Below are 22,416 nucleotides of genomic sequence, written 5' to 3' on the forward strand. Positions count from 1 at the left end.
ACATAATGGGCCTTGTGGACCAAAACGCTTTTGGGCCTCGAAGCCCAAAACCAACTTAAAAGCCCAATACGAACATTTCGTATAATTAATTAACTAATTAATTAACTTTGACCATTCTTCAATTAAACCATTTAATTGCATATCCATTTCATTTAATTTCTTCACTTTCATCCTTACTCGGTGTACGATCCATTAGGTTCCATTTAGCGAGGTAGTGGGCGATTGTTACTCTTAACGATCGATTGTGAATTGAAACCACATTTCAATTCTCCCCTTAAAATTAGTGTTTGCTAATCATTAGGGCTTCCACAAACCATGAGTGACACCTAGCAACATGTCATGGTTACCCAAGCTAAGTAGAATTGGTTGGAGAACCTATCCAGTTACAACTACAATGCAATATGGTCCTTCTCTAATACAATACTCTTAATCACATTGTTTAAGTGATAGTTTGTTTCATGTCTACTATCCAATGTGATACTTCTCCATATGATTCTATTGAATAAGATTTGGAACAAACTTCCTAAGTCATATTCATATGCTTTGGCCAAAGACTCTCGAATCATATCTTAGAGTATTCTCCTTCCACCATGGAAGGTTAGAGATCCCTTGTTGTGCATTCGTATGCCTACATGACTAGATAGCTTGACCCCAACAATGCCGTGGACACTCCAATGGAATGCCTTTGACATGATCAAAGGTCAATGACCTAACCATTAGACATCTATGATGCCTCAAGTCAAATGACTACTTTGCATATTGCAACTATCGAGTTCTTACATGACATGTATGTTCGAACTCTCTTTTGATCATTGTTCAGTGTACTCGATTACTCTTTCGAGCACCTATGTGTTTGTCTTAGTGTCCAACACCAAATGACTTGAGACTAGTCATACTCACGCTTGAGTGGACATAACACATACTAACCTTAGCGGATTGTCAATGCCCAATTGGCAATCCTATGGCTAGGAACGTTTTAGGAATGAACATAAGAGAAAGGTCTCGTTAATCTAACTTACTTAAATCACTTGTCTCTTAGATCAAATACATTCCTTGGATTACCTTATTGCTTAAACACATGATACAATAAATAGTGATTAACAATAAGCTTTGCCCTTCATTAAACATATAAAAGTTTAATACAATAAGTATTCCAAAAGCTATTACATCAAATGATTGGCTTTGTAGGCATACTTCCAACATGGAGAAGGCTTTCATTTTTACCGTCGAATTAACAATGAATCAACGGAGAAAGTTAATCTTGCCGAGCAACGACTATAGTTGTTTCTTAGTCATCGAGGATGGAGTGTTGACGATTGTTTGAGCCTTGTTTTCGTCTACCTCAATACCACGATAATGTACAAGGAATCCTAAAAAATTACTAGCTGATACATCGAAAGCACATTTGGCGAGATTCATCTTAAGATTATGCTGGTGCATACGCAGGAAAGCCTAATGGAGATCATCCAAATGTGTTTGCCGACGTTCTGATTTGATTACAACATCGTTGATGTAGACTTCGATGACGGTACCAATCAAATCATGGAAGATAGTATTCATGGCTCATTGGTTTATGGCATTGGCGTTCTTGAGCCCGAATGGCATGATGACCCATTTGTATGTGTCGAGTGCCCCTGGGCAATGAAAAGTGGTCTTATGGACATCAGCCTCGGCTATGAAAATCTGGTTATAACCAGTATGTCCATCCATAAATGATAAGATCTCGTGGGTTGCTGCTACGTTGATTAACAAATCTGAAATTGGCATTGGATATTCGTCTTTAGGAGTTACCAATTTCAAATTTTGAAAATCAATACAGATACGCAAGGCACCATTTTTCTTTAAAACTGGGACGATGTTTGCCAGCCATTCCAAGTATCGAGCTGTCCAAATAAACCCAGCTTTTAAAAGTCGAATGAGTTCATCTTTTATGCCGAGTTGTACTTCGGTTGAGAATCTTCGAGGTGGTTGGTGGAATGGTTTACACCCAGGTTTGATTTGTAGTTCATGTTCAACTAGTGCTCGATCTAAACCAGGCATCTCATGGTAACTCCAAGCAAAACGATCTTTACAAAGCTTGGTTTTTACATGTTGAGGTAACAACGCACTAATGAACAAAGGTCGTGGGTCTTCGAGGTGTCTATCTTTGTTGTCTTCATACATCAGTGCCTGCGATCAAATCGGCCAACCCAAGTCTTGCCGAATCCTGATGGACAGTCTTGGCACCTACCTCGATTACTGTCTATACTAAAATTCTAATAGGCCGTCTTTCCTCATTCAAACCCTGTAGGGTAATATAGCCGACGTGATCATCGTAGTATCGTGCCTGATCATATTGGCTTCAGATGGCTGATTGTCAGCCGGGTAAACCACAACGGATTTACCGTCCCAAAAGACGATAACCTAATATAATGAAAAGGGGTTGCAATTTGTTTAATGGATCCAGTCCCGACCGAGCAATGCATTATACTCGATCTTGAAGGAATATTTGGTGAAAACATGTTCATTTAAGCAACACCAATAAGCATGCAATTAACAATTAAAGGCGGAATCATGCTTGCATGCACTTAAAAACAAAACATTAACCATGAAATTCAAAGCCTAGTAGATTGGTGAACCAAGACTCAACTCAAAACAAAGTGAGTTGAAATTGTACCTTTGTAGATTCCTCTTTGCATAAGCAAAGGCTAATCACCCAAAGAGAGGGCCTTCATTCCTTGCATCTAAAATCTATGGATTTGGATGGAAGAATAGGTTTCTCCAAGTTCCCAAAATTGAGAACCTCTAAGTCTCTTCACCAAGGAGAGATTGGAGAAGAAATGAGTGACCTTGGAGTAGTGGGATTGCAAGATGCACCCCCCAAGGTGGCCGGCCTCTTTAGAGAGAAATGGAGAGACAAGTTCTCACCAATTTTCTCCAAAACAAACCCTTAATGAATTTTGGCTATAAAGTCATATTTATACCTTTATTCATTTGAGTGGCAAACTTGTAAATAAGTCCAAGTTCACTACCCTAAACAATATGGCCGGCCATTAGGATATTTTGGACTAATTGGGCCTTTGTGAATCATTATTCATTAAGTTGTCATACAACTTAAGTTAATGGGCTTGACGTTCGAAGCCCATTGGGCCTTAAGGTCCAAAACTATCCCGAGGGCTTTAACGAACTTATTCATTTGATTAATTAACATATTAATTAATCCTTGCCATAAATAAATGATTAAACCATTTAATCATTTTTACTCATCTCCATTGTTTCTTCAATCTCCTCCTTACACGGTGTGCGATCCATTAGGTTCCTTTTAGCGAGGCAGTGGGCGATTAAAACCATTTTACATCGATTGTGAATTGAAACTTACTTTCAATTCTCCCTTTAGTGATTACACACGTTTAGGGCTTCCACAAACCATGAGTGACACCTTGCAGCATATCATGGTTACCCAAGCTAATCAGAAGAGGTAGAGAAAACCTATTCAGTCTGGGATTACAAATGCAATACGGTCTTTCTCTAATCTAATACTCCTGACCACATTGTTTGGTTTGATAGTTTATTTATTCATGTCTACTATCCAATGTGATTCGTGTGCTTATATGATTTCCTTGAATGTGATTTAGAACGACTTTTCTAAATCTCATTCATACTCTGGCCAGAGATTCTAAATCATATCATAGAGTATTCTCCCTCAAACGGTTTGAATGTTAGAGATCCCTTGTTGCGCATTCACTTGCCTCCATGACTAAGTGGCTTAACCCCAACGATGTCGTGGACACCCCAACGGGGTGACTTTGACATAATCAAAGATCAAGGACTTAACCACAAGACAACTGTGATGCCTCAGGTCAAAGGACTAATTTGCATTATCCCAAACATGAGTTCTCATGTGACATGAGTATGAGAACTCTTCGTTGATCGCGTTCAGTGAACTCATTCTCTACTGAGCACCTACGTACTTGTCTTGATGTCACACACACCAATGACTCGAGACTAGTCACTCTCCCTGAGAGAAGACATAGCACGTACCGATCTTGACGGACTGTCAATGCCCAATTGGCAATCCTATGATCAGGAACATTTAGGATGTGTCTACGAAAGAATGGTCTCATGAATCTAACTTCATTAGATTACATTCTCCCAATCACATATTCCTTGGACTTTATCGTTTAAGCATATAACATTTATATGAGACGGCTCAAACAATAATCTTTGCCCTTTATAGTTAAACTAGATTAGTTTAACATGTGAAATGTCCGTAAAGTATCATCATATGATTGGCTTTAGGGCAAATTTCCAACAATCTCCCACTTGCACTAGAGCCAATCAGCTTAGTCATCAGTGATGATACCTCTTCTGTACTCATTTCATAAATGGCTAAATAGTAGGCCTAGGCAATGGATATCTATATGTTATCCATAGAAGCAACCTTGAGAATAACGACGTCACCATTATACATAATTCTCAATCATGTGGTTCGGTCTCTCATTTGAGTTCGGATTTTGATGAGACCTTGATTCCCTGGCTTGAGCTATCGCCCCATTAGTGTCATACACTTTCTGGTTGGAACCGAATAGAGAGTTCATAAATGAACTTTCCCATCCAAACAACATTGTTGTAAGCTTCTTTATGGCAATATATTTTGCATTCATAATGGAACACACCAAAGTCATTACTTTAATGTTTCCATCCAAATATCTCTTTAGTCATAATAAAGAGATATATGTTTATCTCTTCATTCATAAAGAAGAAACATCCAATGATGGATTAGATTCATAATCTAATACATTTACGCTTCCATTACGTTACTCTAATTCTTCCTCGATCTTTGAGGAATTTATCCTTTAGTATTTCTTAAATACTTAAGGACTCACTTGACAGTTGCCATGGTTCTGATCCTGGGCTTGCACTGATATCGTCTTGTACCGTTCTAGGTACAACTCATATCAATGTTTTTCATACAATATGAAATACATAAATCACCTTTGTGCGTATGCATAAAGGATTCTATTTACGCATTATTTCTTTGGGAGTCAAAAGGGGACGTTCCCTTTGAGAAGGGCAACTTGCTAGTCACACTAGAGTCGTCCTTCTAATTAAAGTTTATCATCATATGAGAAACTTCCTAGCATCTTTTGTCTATTATTAGGGATTGATATAATCAAATTATATCTTGAGATCTATCAATATAGATTTCCATCCCATGTATATAGACTATGTCTCCCATATACATTCTATCTTCATATAACGTTTAAAGTCATAACTTTAACGAAGAAATATTCTTTTCATTTCCAAAATTAATATATCATATATACATTCATATATATCACATATATATTTATATATATATATATATACAAATTTAGGAATATGATTAACTCCCACTAATCTTTTGTAAACCTAGTAAACAAAAGATTCATTTACATCTTTATGAGAAATCAAACGATTTGACCTTTCTCTCATAAGACGCTTATAGCTCCCACTAGCTTGCTAAGATCCATGATGGACCGATCTCTACAACTTACATGTCTTGTGATTCATAGTTTTAGACATATATTATCAAGACTATCTTAATAATGGTTCGGAAACCTATATTATGTCCAAACATTGAATCACCATTTAATTGTAGCTAGCAATCTTCGAATTAATTGAAACTAAGACTACGTCAAAAATGGTTCCTTCAAAGTCAACCATTCTCTTTGATTGTAGTCACCTTAAGCTACCAATTAGCTATTAAGGTTTCATTATTTCGAGTCAAATGGTACTTTACCATTTTCTTGAGTATATATCATATATATACACTGAATGTAGTCATAAGGATTTTCATTCTTAATTCTTTCGAATTAAGAGGTGCAACTCTATGACATAGTCATAAAGTTCAAAACCATTCAACTGAGACGGTTTATAAATCCTTATCGACTACCTTGGAGCTTTTGGTATAGGAACTAGGTTGTTATAGTTGTTGATTATTATCTTGTCTCTCAAAGAACCATTCTTTGAATTCTATCCCTCGTTCATTTGCTCTTAGGCAAATCACATTGTAGGATTACAATGAACTACCCAACAAAACAACATTTGTTAGTTGGTTTATAGAAGCGATATCCAAAAGTTAATTTAAGGATATCCCACAAGATTGTTATCAAACAAATATTGCTTATTAGCACACAACCCCAAATCTTAACATGCTTAAGATTTGTCTTTCTTTCCAACTACATCTTATGGAGTCATGAAAAATTTGGAAGATCTTCTAATTGATAATCATATTGTTTTTAGAAGTATATATCCTATATATGGGTATTAGATAACATCTAACGAACTAAATCTTATTCGAGTTCGTTCTTCTCCTTAATGGAGAAATTTATTATCTTATGATGCTTCTTTCCTTGATATCTTTCAAGGAGACTCATCTAAAGTGTTTCTTTTCCTTGGATCAAATCTAAGGAGGTAAATACTTTAGACGTCTTACTCATTAACTTACATTTCTTGAATTCTTTGAAACCTTTTGCAAAGTATTCGGACTTGTGTTTATTCAAAATAAACTATAGTCCAACCGAGAGTGATCTTCGGTGAACGTCATACAACATGAGTAGTATTATGTTGTGGACAAGTGCCACTAACATCTAAGTGAATTAACCTCAACAACTTTGTGATTCTTTCTTCTTTCGAAAAGAATAAAGATTCGAACATTTCGCCTCTATACAATTTTAATAAGAAGGTATTGGATCCGGATCTAACAATCCAAAGCATCCATTTTCACCAACTCATAACTTATGTTTTAGAGGTATCACAACTTAGTTGGGATTAGTCACTACCTTGCAACCTTTTGGGTTTTAAGCATCATTATATTCTAAACAGTTAACACTACCATATCATCTCTACTATAGAGACAATCAATTAGATTACTATAATCCAATCATTGATTAATAAAGAACAATGTTTTGTCAAACAAAACATTCATCCATCTCTACTATAGTGACGGAATTAAATTCCTTAAAATTGGAATGTAAAGACAATCTTTGGTTTTTCCAATTTCTTTGGTAGTTCATATGAGGAAGTAAGTACTATCTGCTTTCGCAGAGATCTTTATTTTATTCACGTTCCGAATGTGAAGCACCTTTTTCTTCTCTCATATATCTTCTACTTCTTATTAGTCACACTTTTACAACGATTGTAAAACATAGTTACTAATACGGAATCAAGCATTCAAGTAGAAGAACCAACTGTTTTGAACTATTCAAGAACAGTTTACAACACCTTCGAAAGATGTGTTCTTGACACTTGCAAGACATTTCTTGCAAATACCCCTTCCAATGTCCATCCTTTCATAAAGAAAGTTTGTTCCCTTGGAGTTAATTTTATCTTCTTTATTTGACTTCTCCTTTGACTACAATAGTCATGGTCCCTAAACTCCCACTATCTCTCTTGAAACTTATTTCAATTGTGTTGTACACATCAAACATTTTGGAGAGCATGTGGTTATTGTTCACTACATAGTTTACAATAAACTTAGTGAACCATTAGGATAGGGACACATAGGTGAAGTCCTTGCCTAGTTTCCGTCTCGTTAAGTGGTTTAACACTTCAACACTCAATGATTCAAAATCATCATAAGTCCATGTTGATGGACTATTTTTGTCAACCAACCATTATGTTCTAAACATAATTACAAACTTTCAAGAGTTGTACAAGGCAACTCTCATTTCTTCATACAACAATTTGTAAGTGAAGAATCATGGCACATAAAGTGTCCATGCCTTTGTGCTTTCTTCTTAAGTTCTTTGTTCATTTAACAAAGAAACAAGCACTAATGTTTGCATTGACTAAGGGTTGTTCAAAGCAACTCTTATTTCTTCATACAACGATTTGTAAGTGAAGAATTATGACATTAAAAGTGTTGTCCTCTTTATGATAGACCTTTTCTAACATATTCTTCTAATGATACATTATCAATAGGAAGATTGTGAGGAAGAGACTACTTAGGTACATTTACAAGCCATTAAAGACAATCTATGGTTTTGTAGTACCAAGTCCGGAAACTAAACTTTCGGTTTTTATTTGTCAAGTGTTGGATAGCGTTTGCAAATATATTGGTAAACAAATACATAACGAATATAAATTGATTGATTTTAAGCCATTTGATTCGGGTCTTTAAATCAAATAGCACCACCCACTATTTTTGGCAAATTCCATATCCCTCATTGGAATTCGAGAGTTTTGGAGGAAACTCTTAGTAGGTTATGGGAGGCTCACTACTACCAAGCCCACCTCACAATGATATGATATTGGCTAGCATTAATAATAATGAGAGAGTACGCTTACTCATTTGCAACTAATGCAAGTACCCATCTTATTTGGCCTCTAGAGAATGTCACCTCACAATGATATGATATTGGCTCCATTGCACTTAGTTAAGTCATTCCCACCATGCTTAGTTCATGAAGGGGTTCAAGAATAGCCTCACAATGATATGATATTGGCCATCCTCGTTGCCTACATCAACCTCATCATATGTTTATGGATTCCTCCTGAGTATAAGCATGCACTTTGTACTCCCCCATGATAGGGTGAAGCCGGTGTACAAGTCATAAACGATTGGATCCCACCACGGTGGAAGGCCTACGAAAGAGTGTTCTAAGCACTCTCACGCTTATCAACTTAATAATGGTTTGGTTGAGGGTTTTAGGTCTCATCACATATAAACATACATTTTAATCTCTATTAAAACAATTTTGGTCCTATTACAACTATTGGTCCATATGATTGTTTTTAGTTGTACATAATACTCCCACTATGCTTATAAAACAGTTTTTAAAGCAAGAGTATATGATACTACTAACATAACCTTTGCATTCATTTGATGGACTATATAGTTGCCTTAGGGCCTTAGGATGATTATGAACCTTTGTTTAGATTCAACACGAGCCTTGTGTTGAATCTCGGTCTAGGGATGGAGATTGATTTTAGTTACGCGTTTAATCACATTAAGGCGTGTTGTCTTAGGGGCGTTGGACCCAACTACTTCATTTTCATGCATATCATATAAAGCAAGAAAGAAGTACTTCAAAGTAAAGGTGAGCTTATGCTCATTACAACATTTGCATAAAACAATTTACTTTAAAGTAAAGAAGAGCTTAAGCCCTTTTACAACATTTGATCAAATCAAATTACAACCAAAATCTAATCTACACATTCCCATGGTTCAAACAAATTTGAAACGGCCTTTCACATAGCTCAATTATATTAGGCTTAGGTTCATAATCACCCTTTAATTAATTAACACTTTAACTAATTAAATTGAATGCAACATTTTCATTTGGTTTTTGTATCCATAAAATTGATTTAAATGGAGCTAAACAAAATGAAAATCCAATTCTCATTTAAAGAGACAAAACAATTTTGTTCTCTACCTAATTTGGGCCATAAAGCAATTAACCTCAACTTTTGGGCTATATTGCAAAACTTTTGGGGTCACTTTGTAAAGACACAAAAGTCCACTACTTCATGTAATTACAATAGAACCCAAAATTTAATCAGTGTAAAAACTTCATTAAAGGAGCAAAACAATTTGTCCTTTAGCGTTTTTGGACCTAAACGTAAAAACGTAAACTTTTGGGCCAAAGTGCAAATACACAAAAGTATCAAAACTTTATGTAATTGCATAAAAGGCCCCAAAAGTACCCCCACTAGGGGGTGGCCGGTTTTGGAAGAGGATAGAGTGATATGTGTGTTGATTTGTGAGTTTTAGACATAAAGCAACAAGTGGTGCAAGTGGTGTGTGTGAAAGGAAATTAATCCTTACACACCCATCACCATTTCCATCACCATTTCCAAAAAATATTTAATGCAATAAATCATTTCAAAAACATAAAACATAAACTTTATGAAATAAATCAAAACACAAACCTTTTTGTTCTTGGGAAAAATGTCAAGAACAATGAAGAACATTCATGAAAAACCCAAAAATTTTCCATGAACTTTTTCCACCCAAAAACATTCCAAAACCATTCAAGCTTTAGGGAAATAACATCTAACCAAACTAGGGTACATAGGGGTTCCAAAAGTCACTTGAAAACACTTTTAACAAGTCAAACAAGAACCCAAAAATCCACCCTTTGGATTTGGCCGAATTTCCCAAAAGCATGGGACCAAATTTTAGCTTCAATATTCATGCTCATATGAACTACATCTACAACATTTGAGATGGCAAATTTTCTAACAAAATTTACATTCAAAGAAACAAGAATAAAGCTTGTAACAATTACAACTTTTAAATCACAAACTATGAACTACAAAACACAAAAGGATTCACCAACTACTAGACCTAGGCTCTGATACCACTTGAAGGAATATTTGGTGAAAACATGTTCATTTAAGCAACATCAATAAGCACGCAATTAACAATTAAAGGCGGAATCATGCTTGCATGCACTTAAAAACAAAACATTAACCATGAAATTCAAAGCCTAGTAGATTGGTGAACCAAGACTCAACTCAAAACAAAGTGAGTTGAAATTGTACCTTTGTAGATTCCTCTTTGCATAAGCAAAGGCTAATCACCCAAAGAGAGGGCCTTCATTCCTTGCATCTAAAATCTATGGATTTGGATGGAAGAATAGGTTTCTCCAAGTTCCCAAAATTGAGAACCTCTAAGTCTCTTCACCAAGGAGAGATTGGAGAAGAAATGAGTGACCTTGGAGTAGTGGGATTGCAAGATGCACCCCCCAAGGTGGCCGGCCTCTTTAGAGAGAAATGGAGAGACAAGTTCTCACCAATTTTCTCCAAAACAAACCCTTAATGAATTTTGGCTATAAAGTCATATTTATACCTTTATTCATTTGAGTGGCAAACTTGTAAATAAGTCCAAGTTCACTACCCTACACAATATGGCCGGCCATTAGGATATTTTGGACTAATTGGGCCTTTGTGAATCATTATTCATTAAGTTGTCATACAACTTAAGTTAATGGGCTTGACGTTCGAAGCCCATTGGGCCTTAAGGTCCAAAACTATCCCGAGGGCTTTAACGAACTTATTCGTTTGATTAATTAACATATTAATTAATCCTTGCCATAAATAAATGATTAAACCATTTAATCATTTTTACTCATCTCCATTGTTTCTTCAATCTCCTCCTTACACGGTGTGCGATCCATTAGGATCCTTTTAGCAAGGCAGTGGGCGATTAAAACCATTTTACATCGATTGTGAATTGAAACTTACTTTCAATTCTCCCTTTAGTGATTACACACGTTTAGGGCTTCCACAAACCATGAGTGACACCTTGCAGCATATCATGGTTACCCAAGCTAATCAGAAGAGGTAGAGAAAACCTATTCAGTCTGGGATTACAAATGCAATACTTTCTTTCTCTAATCTAATACTCCTGACCACATTGTTTGGTTTGATAGTTTATTTATTCATGTCTACTATCCAATGTGATTCGTGTGCTTATATGATTTCCTTGAATGTGATTTAGAATGACTTTTCTAAATCTCATTCATACTCTGGCCAGAGATTCTAAATCATATCATAGAGTATTCTCCCTCAAACGGTTTGAAGGTTAGAGATCCCTTGTTGCGCATTCACTTGCCTCCATGACTAAGTGGCTTAACCCCAACGATGCCGTGGACACCCCGATGGGGTGACTTTGACATAATCAAAGATCAAGGACTTAACCACAAGACAACTGTGATGCCTCAGGTCAAAGGACTAATTTGCATTATCCCAAACATGAGTTCTCATGTGACATGAGTATGAGAACTCTTCGTTGATCGCGTTCAGTGAACTCATTCTCTACTGAGCACCTACGTACTTGTCTTGATGTCACACACACCAATGACTCGAGACTAGTCACTCTCCCTGAGAGAAGACATAGCACGTACCGATCTTGACGGACTGTCACTGCCCAATTGGCAATCCTATGATCAGGAACATTTAGGATGTGTCTACGAAAGAATGGTCTCATGAATCTAACTTCATTAGATTACATTCTCCCAATCACATATTCCTTGGACTTTATCATTTAAGCATATAACATTTATATGAGACGGCTCAAACAATAATCTTTGCCCTTTATAGTTAAACTAGATTAGTTTAACATGTGAAATGTCCGTAAAGTATCATCATATGATTGGCTTTAGGGCACATTTCCAACAGATCTTGGAGTCAACGATAAAGAATGCGATCATGTGATTATGACCTGCAACGCTGACCTCTAAATGAAGCACTCCCTTGGTTTGAGACTTGTCGTCGACAAAGCTGATCATGGTTATTCCTAATGGAATGAGTTCGTCGTTAAATCATCGTTGTGCCTTCATGACGAAAACGAGCATGATGTTGACCGTAGCCCTACAATTGACGAAGATTTTGAAGATTGGATACCCTTCAATGTGGGTCGTGACATACAACGGCTTCAAATGTTGAAGATTAACCAAAGAATAGCGAGGAAATAGTACGGCCAGAGCTGCTTTGAGTCTGTCGACTTTACTCGCTTGTTCATCTTCTTCGGTGGCGATGAAATCGACATGTTGCTTCATCGGCAACCACGTCCCCATCCAAGGAATTTGGTTGGTGTGGGGTTGGTTGAAATTTAGCAGGTAGGACATGGATCATGCTGATTTCCATATTTTCAAAAATTGAAAGACCCATCGGGTCTTGGTCACCCATCGAGTCTTGGTCATTGTCATCCGGGTTATCGAGTGTAGTATCATGCTTTAGAGCATCCTCGACCTGATCATCTCTCGCCTCATTGAGTACCTGCTCTAGTGGTATGTTAACTGAACCTGTTTCATTCTAGTCGTTGTCGTCGAGCCTGTTCATTGCTAGGGTTTGATTTTGTCCCTGCAGTGCTTTACGAGCTCGTTCTTCGTAGGCTATTCGGGCGTCCCTCGTGTCTAGGTAGGCATCCAAACATGCCACATGATCATTCTCATCGACCGTAAGGCCGAAAAGAGATATTGCTGAGAAGACTTCAAAATGATGTCATAAATATTGAAGGTCCTCAAAAGAAAAAGGGAGTTATCGGTGTTTATGTCTGTGTACGGGTCGACCTCAAAGCCAAGGATCTGAGCTTTACATATGTGTTGGAACCTGGCCTTCATTGCTGGATCAGTGGTTTTCTGAGTAATCTGTTCGGTATCAGGGCAAGTTAGTGCCAGGTCTAGGGCTTCTTGACACGTCTTGGGTAGGCCGTACAAGTCATTGACAGAATGTTTCTTGTGAAATTCTCGCTTGTACTCCAAGAATTCACCGAGGAATAGAGGGTGTATATTCCGTCGAACTTTTATTAACGGCTCTTGCCGAGTTAATGGGGGAAGTTTACCTTCGGCTTTTTATCTGAAATGCCAGACATGAGCTTTTAACTCCCCAGGCCGAATGAGAAGTTTGAAGCGCTTCTAGGACTCTTCAACGGTGGTTTCAAAGTTGTGAGCAATTACCGTTTTCCTTAAAGTAATTTATCCATGATTGTCGTAGTTTGTCGGTCATCTCCACTTCCTGCTGCTTTTTTCGACTGCCATTTAGTAGCGGAAGTAGCCTGTGCTGCCTGTTTTCGAGCCATGCAATCTATTTGTTGGTGTTGACGTTTCTGAGATTTGGATAATGCAGTATACATGCCAATGGGAGAATTGTAACTATACCAACGTTGGTCGTGTGGCTAAGGTGGCTTGAAGGTTTTTTTATTTGCCGATGAACTTGAGCTGCTAGATTTGCGCGAGTAATAATCCTCATTATAAAACGGTGCGTCGAAATCAAGACATCGTCTGGCTGAGGTGGGGGCGTCCGTTTGTATGTGTGGGCCGAGTCTATCAAACACTTTCTTACTCTGGCCTCCGTCGAGTTCCTTTGGAGGTGTTGTCGTGGCCTTGGATGGTTTCCATGGTGTTTGAGCCTGAGGTGGTCTCTCCTTTGGTTCGGTTAGGACGACGTGTGCTTTACAACTGCTGCACAAAACCATTGGTCCATTAGTTTCCTCTACACTAGAGTCTGACATAGATTCGACTATGGCTGGTCCCGAAAACTCTGTGGGTGGTACGTTGGAAAATAGATTAATCTTAAGTTGTGGCCGAGAGTTCTACTTTGGGACATGTTGTATTGGAATGAACTAGGCTTTCCCTTTCCCTTTGCTCTTGGGCACATGAGCATCTACCATGCCAACTGTCGCCGAGGGGAAAGGATCAATGTTGACATGATTTGTTTTTAGGAAATTTGAGCTTGCCTTTATCAATCCAGCTTTGAAAACATCACGGAACACGGCGTAGTTGTTTGTGGTATGCTTATTCGAGATATGGTGCTTGCAATACGTTTTTCCTTTCAACTCTTTGGCCTTAGGAATGTTGTGTCCTGGCCAAAGTTTGATGATCTTCGCCAGTAACAACTAGTCAAAAATTGCATACACTTTTGATGTTTTAACTGTCTATTCAGAGGTCGAGCGGGTTTTGGCATCTTTAGAATTAATTTGAGCCAATACCTTGCAAACGTACAGTTTATCTATCACTATCTCGGCCGAGTCCACTGACGTATTAGGAATCCTCACCTTCGGCCGATGCGTAGCGAACCGTGGGATTTTTGTAAATCGTTCCCCAGGATGGGGACTTCAAGATCTTTTCCTCTCGGAACAAATAATCATATTGCTCGATGTGATGGGCCAATTCATACATTCACTTCTTGCAATAGGACTCGACCGACCTGACTGGATGGCTCATGACCACTGAATGGCCTATAGCATTTTTGGAAGAGCTGTGGACCGAACATAAACCTACGCTCGACCCATTTATATTATTTTGGGCCTAAACAAAATTACACAAAACTACTGCAACTATAGGTCGTATCACAATCTCATATCTTATGTTTTAAACATTACAATGTCATACATTAACTTAAGAATTTATTGCAATACTAAAGTTCCGTTAATTTTTCCGTTAGTTTATCTGTTAAATGATGACTTGGCGGGTGCGGGTGCCTACTCTCTTACCTAACTATATTAAAAACTAATAAAATAGTAATAAATAAAAGTAATTTATTTTATTTTATTATAAACCACAACCCTCACCCCTTTCTTCTCCAACAAAACCACCAACCTATCCTTTTTGTCTTTGGCTACCCACCCCCAACTTCTTTCTTCTCCAACAAAACCCAACATCTCTCGTACAGACCTTGTCATCCCATATTCCAATATATGGATCTCCTCATCATCGCGCCCCCTCCGTCTGACAAACCCAAAGCCGCCACCAGCCTACCCGATATGTGAGGCCATCCCCTGTGACCAATTCGAAGTTTCTTTCCAGGCCATCAAGCTCTAGATTGCCGATTAAGTAGTTTTGCCAGTCAAAAACTCCCTCAATGGGGATGCAGAGCTCTGCAATTTGACGAACCGCGAGGAATGGCTGAGGTTCCACGATGCTGTTTTGGAGGGAGAGAAGGTGAAAAAATTAGGGAGATCGATCTCCTCCTAGTGCACATGGAAGGTTGGTTGTTGATGATCACTCTGCAACTCATGGGATGCAAGCCCTGCCACTCCTTCAAGGTATCCAAAACATTTTCGAATTTTGAATTTCTAAGAAATTTTAGAACTTTTTGGCTTCTGGGTTGTGTTTTTGGTGTAGATTTGTTATTGAATTTATTGGTTTTTTTTTATGTTTTTTGTTATTAAATTTAGGGTTAATCTCAGTTTATTACACTGAAGTTTCTTGGATTTCAACATTTCATACATGAAGTTTTTTTCATCCCAGTCTAATACCTAAAGTCATAATTTTGGGACACTTTCATAATCAGTTAAGTTTCCCATTAGAATCTCCGTTAATTGATGATGTGGCCACGTGGACAATGACTAAGCACCACTTGTCAATATAGGCCCATGTGAATATTAAAAAAATAATAATAATAAATAGAAATTTTTAAAAGAAATTAACATCTGGGCCTCTCCTACCCTTACGCCTCGTTCCTTCCCAATCTTTCCTCTCTTCTCTGCTCTGTGTCACCTAACCCTCCATCCTTTCTCTTTCCATGGCCAACGTCGGCATTACCTTCTGTCGGCCCCGACAACCCGATTACCTCCCCCAGATCTAACATAATGTTCAAAACAATTAGAAATCACTCGCTACACCTTCCACGCCAAGCACCCACTGTGAAACCAAAAATAATCTAAAAAATTATGGAGGTGACACGTGGACTTTTGGGTGAAAATGACAAAATTACCCTTAAAGCACATCAAGATTCCCACGCATTCCCACGAACATGCAATCGACAATAACGGCTCAATCAAGGAAAAGTCAAAGGTTATCAATATGGTATTTATTCAAATCCCTTTCATCACTCCTCATCAAATCCTTATTCAAAAGGTAAGTACTCCCAAAACTTCCTATTTAATTTAGGAATAATTGTCATGTTAATTGCAAGATATTATTTCATATAATATTTTGCAATTATTCACCCAATTACACCATATATGGCCGGCCACTTTTTCCAAAATAGGGTCGACCAACCTCCTCTAAATACCCCACTTATCCCAATAAAATGTTAAGCCATTCGCTACCCACAAACTTCTAAACACATTCTTTTCAGAATTCTAACTTTGGCATCAGAGATTTTTCAGCCAAAGCCCCCGCTCCCATTCATCGTGGGCTCGTGAGGCTTTTGGCTTTAATCTTAGATGTTATTTTGCAGGTGCATTTTCGTCAAAGGAGAAGACAGCGAAAATTTGCATTCACAAATTGGTGCTCTCATTGAGAGTTTGATTCACACGCTTCTTACATTCAAAGTTTATCATTTCTTATTCGTTCGTAAATTTTTCGTATATTCTTATTCTTAGAATTTTTAAATTCTTTGAATACACGTAAGAGAAAAATACAATGGCGGGAAATTTAGAAACCACGACGAACGAAACTTCCTACGTTCAAAGGTCCGAATCAAATGATTGAGGACGCGATATAGACCCACCACAACGATCCATGAGGCTCAACATGATGGCAAGAGGAGTAACCTTGCCACCACGAAACACCACCACCATAGCAGCCATGGGGTCTACCATGACAATGGGGAATGGGCCAGCTCCAAACCAGTAGACCATGGGCTTATACGTTGCCATTAAAGCAGCCCAAACCAAGGACCAGGAAAAGGCCCAGGCACTAGCAGCAGTTGTGCAAGCAACCTAGAAGGTTGCCCAATCTGCAATTCTCGTCGCAAGGTAGCCGAGCTAGGCTTAGCGTAAACCGACCCAAGCCGCAACCCTAACAGCGCAGACCCAAGACACATCGTAGGCCCAAGCTACACCGACAATCCCCTCGGCCCAAATCCAGCGCGCTCACACCGCCGTACCATTCACACGCGCCTCGCACCTGGCATAGCCTACTTCTGTGGCCTAGCCTACACATCCACTACTCAAAGAGACGCATACCATCCAAGCTCTTCCACCTCAAATGACGAACAACACTTGTCCCAACAAGTCATAGAGTTAACAAGCGCCCTCGCGTAACAAACAACCTTGGTAAATCAACTTCTGCAGTGCACCGAGATGCAGTGTGCCCTAGACAAGGTGTCTCGAAGTAAGATAGGGCAGATGACGAACCTCTCCAGCAGCGTCCCGACAAGCAGCCCATCGACCAGCTATAAACCGAGTGTTCTGCCAATGTACACTCCCGACTAAGCCCCCAAAATAGTGTATACTCTCATCTTAACGTACGGGTGAACGTGCACTCTCGGTTATGCCCACGGACAACCATACATTCACGGTTTGGGCCACACTCAGATAATCAACATGAACAACCTTCCAGGTGAAATGTTCATTAACGGCTAAGCCCACAATGAGCAACTTCCACTTCAGATTGAAGTAAGTGGCACAACGGACGGAGAGAATCAATCACTCAATCTGGCTCAAGCTTAACCGACAGCCTACGAGTAATATGTTTGCCTGCCAAGAGCATACCACATGCACCGCAGCCACAGCATAGACAAGCGGAGCACATGAAAAAGCATCATAGACCAGCAAGTCACGATCAAAGGTAACTAAAAGCTCTGCTACCCCTAACAAAGTTAAATTCAGGAATAAGTAAAAAGGCTCATGACCAAACGATTGCGCGACTTCCAACGCGGTGAAGTTACAGGCTAGGCATTCCAAATGGACATGACCAACATAAGCAAGTACGTAAGCAGGCAAAGCCACCACACAAGTTCAGGATGCCACATTTCACATCCTTCAAATGAGATGAAGACTCGAAGAGGCACCTAAAGCACTACCGCAATGCAATGATCCTTTAATGGAACAACGATACCCTCATGTGCAAGATATTTGCCACCACTTTACAAGGCGAAGCACAAGATTGGTTTCACGCCCTGCCGCTATAATCCATCTAGAGTTTCGATGAGCTCTCTTTGGTTTTCACCAAAGAGTATTCATCATATCGCTCGATGAAGAACAAGTTCGACCACTTGTTTAACATCAAGAAAAACCCAAAAGAGTCGCTATGCGACTATATGAAAAGGTTCAAAGCAAAGAAGGCGAAGATAGTTGGATGCAACGACTGGATAGCTAGTAGAGCCTTCCAAAAATGACTCACAACAGACCACCTACTATTCGGAGAATTAATCATGGGAGAAAATCTAACTCTGGCAAACTCATTCACTCTGGCAGAGAAGCATGCACTTTGGGAAGAAGCTCGACGAGCAGACAAGGCACCTGAGCAACATCGAAAAAAATCGGCAGTAGCTCAAAACAATGAGGATGGGAAGCAATACAATAACAAAAACAGGCATGAGGTTAAGCACAGGGACCAATCCCTGACTAAAGAAGGCCCGATGACCAAGCACTATTCTAAGTTATCGATCTTAATCCACCAAATCCTCTGTGACATTAAGAGTGAACTATGGTTCAAGCTGTCGAAGCACCCAAAGGGAGATACCTCTAAGTTGGACCACACCAAGTACTTCGCATTCCATCGAGGTCCCGGTCACACAACCAATAACTGCTACACTTAAAGGAACTACCTAGAGAAGCTGGTGAAAGAAGGCAAAGTCGACATATACTTGGACAAACCAGTTGTGCATCCTAGAAGGAACGCATACGCCGACAAATCCGAGCACTTAGAGGCTACCAACAACTCCAATAATAGGAAGATCCAATAGGCTCTATTAGCCTCTCAAGTCCAGGCAATCAAAACCTAACCTGGACCCATTGTTGGCTTCACCAAGCAAGATGACGAAGGCGTCGACTTCCCACATGACGACGCACTAGTGATATCTGTCCAACTAACCCATGCTATAGTCGACAGAATGATGGTTGACAATGGAAGTGCGATCAACCTACTCCAACTTTCAGTCATTCAGCAAATGAGCCTAGAAAGCACGATCACACGCCGAGCGGAGGTACTCACCGGATTCAACGGTCACACCTCAACTGCCATCGGTAAAATAACACTCGACATAATAACACCCACAATGGTCTCAAAGCAGACGTTCACAATAATTAGTACCCTATCTCCCCATAACGAGATTCTAGGTCGCATTGGCTAGTGAAACTGAGCGCGGTAACTTCTATCAAGTACCAGAAAATTTGATTCCGCATCCTGGGAAGAGGAGTCGAAAAGATCAAGTCAAACCAGCCCGCATCCCAACGATGCACTGTACAAGTTCTAAAGAAGTAAAAAAAACAAAAAAAAAAAAAAAAAGTCTTTTCCCCCATAGAGGCTACCAAAGTATAAAGGGAGAACGAAGCTACCAAATAACAATTACAGTATACGAGTTAAGAAGAAGTCGAGCACATCTTTCTTCATCCAAAGCAGCAATCAGACCACATCAACAACTTGGTGGAGTCAACAAAGCCCAACCCCATCGAATGCATATCTAAGGCAGATCTGAGTGATCTTGGATATAAAGTCTCCCACTACTCCAAAGGAGATTCAAGGTTTGACCAAACGAGCAACCGTATTTATTATTTACATGTTTGGAGGTACTTGAAGCGACAATAAGCTCTGCCCTCATACAATAAGAGCTGAGGCCCGACTACATGTATTCCACAGTTCAAAAGTTTTCCTCGATGCAGAAACCAGCTACCAAAAATTCAAAATCTAACTTTGGCGATAGTTGTTGCAACCCGAAAGCTCAAGATATACCTTCAGACACATGCAGTCATCCTCATGACGCACTATTCTGCCGAATCCAAATGCGCAACGATAAAGGCGCAAACACTGGTAGACACAAAGTTTTCTGACGAACGCACCAACTCAGCCCAAAATACGCTTCATGGGCAGACGAACACTAGAAAGACGCACTCGAAAGCAAGTTTTATGCTTGTCACCCCAAAACATTCTTTATATGAGTAATCTATACTGACAATTGAGCACCATCACCTGTTGCATGTCACACAACCCCAACCGACCTTTGCTCTATAACTCAGCTTTAGAGTGGCCAAATACTGGCAATTAAGTATCGCCTCATATTACGTGTAACATGGCCCCAGCTCTACGGCTACCTGCCGCACATATCTTGCATCATGACTCCTGACTATGAGAGTCATACTTCATGGCTATTCACCACACCGATTCAAGCTCTACAACTTCTCACCACATCAATTTTGTCCGCGGCTCTTTAAACTTCAAAGCATCCAATGTCAAATAAGAGTATGAGGCCCTACTAGCAGGCCTCTGAATAGCAAAAGACTTGGCAGTAGAAAAGCTTGCAATCCATTCTGATTCCCAGTTAATCACCAACTAGACTATGGAGGAGTACACGGCAAAGCATTCGAACATGGTGCAATACCTAGAAAAGGTACAAAAGTAGCTTGAGGCGTTTCAATTACACCCACACTCACTTTTTGTGGACAAACAATGCCCACGCAGACGCGCTACCTAGCCGAAGCTTCGGCTCTTGACCATCAACTCAAATGCTTTATACCGGCGGAGTATCTGAACAAACCAAGCACAGAGGTTGAACCAGCAGCCGAGGTGTCACAGGTTAGTATAACTCCAAACTAGCAAGATTTCATTATAGACTACTTGGTCAATGGCACTCCCCACTGAAAGATTAGAGTCTAGAAAGCTCCAAACGAAGGCAGCACGCTACTACATGTAGAATAGCATTCTCATCTGAAGATCTTACACTGGACCACATCTCTGATGCCCAGCGCCTCTTGACAACCTAAAAGTTCTAAGTTCAATTCACGAAGACGTTTGTGGAAATCACTATGAATGCCAATCCTTAGCACAGAAGGCTCTTAACCCAGGCTACTATTGGCCTACTATTGGCCTACTATGCATCAAGATGTTAATGATTTAGTACAAATGTACGACAGCTGCAAACGCTACAAGTCAGTACCAGCACTGCCTTCTAGTGAACTGCACCCATAGACAAGTCATTGGTCGTTCATGCAGTGGGCAATCGACTTGGTAGGGCCAATGTCACCCACTACTAGGGGCAAAGGCATGATGATCGTGGCAACTAACTACTTCACCAAATAAGTGGAAGCAAAGCCTATGAAAACCACAACTCAGACGGACATAGAGCGCTTTATATAAAGGAACGTCATCTGCTGATTTGGTATCCTTCAATCCATCGTCACAAACAACAACCCGTAATTCGTAGGCAAAGAATTGGCAAAGCTCTTCAAAAAATATGGCATCAAGCAGCACATGTCCACGCTAAGGTATCCTTAAATCAATGGGCAGGCCGAAGCATCCAACAAGATAATTCTCGACAGCCTTAAGAAATCCTTCTCAGCCAAGAAGGGAAAATGGCCAGACGAACTTCTCAAATGTTTATGGGTGTATCGTACAACCAAACGACAAGCATTCAATGAGACTCATTTCTCATTGGCATTTTGTTCAGAAACAATCATTCATCCTAATGTCATCGTGCCAAGTATCAGCAATCTACTAGTAAGCATCAAGCAGAACAGAAATGAGATGGCCATAAACTTAGATTTGGCAAATGAGGAATACGAAAAAGTCATCACCCGTATTGTAGCCTACCAGTAGCAGCTCTTGTCCAGCTACAACAAAAGGGCCAAGATCCGAGAGTTCCAGCTCGAAGATCTAGTCCCAAGAAAAGCCTTCATCACTACCCGCAGAAAAAGCTCCAAAAAGATGGATCCCATCTGGGAAGGTCCGTACAGGATTAGCACAGTAAGCGGCAAAGGGTAGTTACACCCTCGCCACTATGAACGACAAAGAGATCAAAAAGCAATGGAACGCTTACAATATGAGGAAGTACTATGCGTGACCTCTTGCTACATTAAGGCTCGAAGACTTAAGCAGCTAGACAGGCACCACCTTGCAAGCCGAGGGCTATCCAATTGTTATGCAGTTTCTACTTTTCAGCAAAGTTGATACATTTCTTTGAAGATTGAAGAAGTCATTCACACGTCTGGCTCGATTGTATACCTACAATAACTGATCACTCTTGCTTCTCAATGAAGATCGTGCGCTTTCTGGGACTTAT

This window comes from Malus domestica, chromosome 15 (genome assembly GCF_042453785.1).
Source record: "Malus domestica chromosome 15, GDT2T_hap1".
NCBI lineage: Eukaryota > Viridiplantae > Streptophyta > Magnoliopsida > Rosales > Rosaceae > Malus > Malus domestica.